This window comes from Crocodylus porosus, unplaced genomic scaffold (genome assembly GCF_001723895.1).
Source record: "Crocodylus porosus isolate Cpor-Errol unplaced genomic scaffold, CroPor_comp1, whole genome shotgun sequence".
Classification (NCBI taxonomy): Eukaryota; Metazoa; Chordata; order Crocodylia; family Crocodylidae; genus Crocodylus; species Crocodylus porosus.
In genome coordinates, this window is record NW_017728906.1 from 93,494,414 (window position 1) to 93,495,732 (window position 1,319).

General features: G+C 47.8%; 1 protein-coding gene across 5 annotated transcripts in view; it reads right to left on the reverse strand.

Moving 5' to 3' along the window:
• The window catches only part of MCF2L (MCF.2 cell line derived transforming sequence like), a 175,979-nt gene that overhangs the window by 95,789 nt on the left and 78,871 nt on the right, over positions 1-1,319 (reverse strand). The gene's annotated exons all lie outside the window — the stretch shown is intronic.

A 1,319-nucleotide genomic window follows, 5' to 3' on the forward strand; every position in this document is an offset into this window, starting at 1 on the left:
CACCTTGCCGGGGTCATCTGACCCCGGTGCTCTTTCCTGCCAAGGCAGGGGGTCAGACTAGATGATCTACCTAGGTCCCTTCCGACTCTAGCTATTATGAAACTATGAAAATGATACTACTGATATTGGACCAAATCTACCTGAAATCCTCCAATTGAGGACACAGAATAACCTTTTGAGACTCTTAATTAAATTGTAAAAGCACCAGCAGAATTAATGCATTTGAAAGATGTCACGCTGGAATACTGAACACACATTTAATCATCATTGTGGTTTTTGAAACGTAAGGATTTTAAAAGCCTTTAAGAACAGATATTTTATGAGGAGTGTTTAACGGGAGTCCAAGGTTTATCATGCCAAATTAACTTGCCAGTGCATTCCATCCTATAGTGTGGTATCTAACTGCTATGGTACTGGTCATGATTATGAGAGATACAAAAAACATGTTTCAGATGATGTCCTGCATGCAATGTACTTGCATTGTAATAAATATTGAAGCATCTATTTCATGATCCCTGTGATTTTACTGGGATCCTAGTTTGCCTGATGGTAAATATGAACCATAGTTTCATAGTTGATAGGGTCAGAAGGGACATGAGCAGATCATCGAGTTTGACCCCCTGCCATGGCAGGAAAGAGTACTGCAGTCAAACGACCCCAGCAAGGTATTCATCTAGCCTCCTTTTAAAGACCCCCAGGGTAGGAGCCAGCACCACTTTGCTTGGAAGTTGGTTCCGGATCCTTGCCACCCTGACCGTGAAGTAGCACCTCCTGATGTCTAGCCTGAATTTACTCTCTGCCAGCTTGTGACCGTTATTTCTAGTCACTAATGGGAGTGCATGGGGGAACAAGGACTCCCCCAGTGCCTGCTGGTCCCCCCAACTAGTTTGTAAATGGCCACTAGATCCTCCCCTCAGCCTTCTCTTGTGGAGGCTGAACAGGTTCAAGTCCCTTAGCCTCTCCTCGTAGGGCCTGCCCTGCTGCCCCCTGATCATCTGAGTGGCCCTCCTCTGGACCTTCTCCATGTTGTCCACATCCCTCCTGAAGCGTGGCGCCCAGAACTGGACACAGTACTCCAGCTGCGGCCTGACCAGTGCTGCATAGATGGGGAGGATCACCTCCTTGGACCTGCTCGAGATGCATGACAAGGTGCAGTTGGCTTTTCTGACTGCATCCCCACACTGCCAGCCCATGTTCATCTTGGCATCAGTGAAGACTCCAAGATCCCTTTGTGCCTCTGCACTGATGAGAAGGAAGTTCCCCAGCCTGTAGGTATGGTGCTGGTTCTTCCTCCCCAGGTGCATCACCTTGCACTTGTC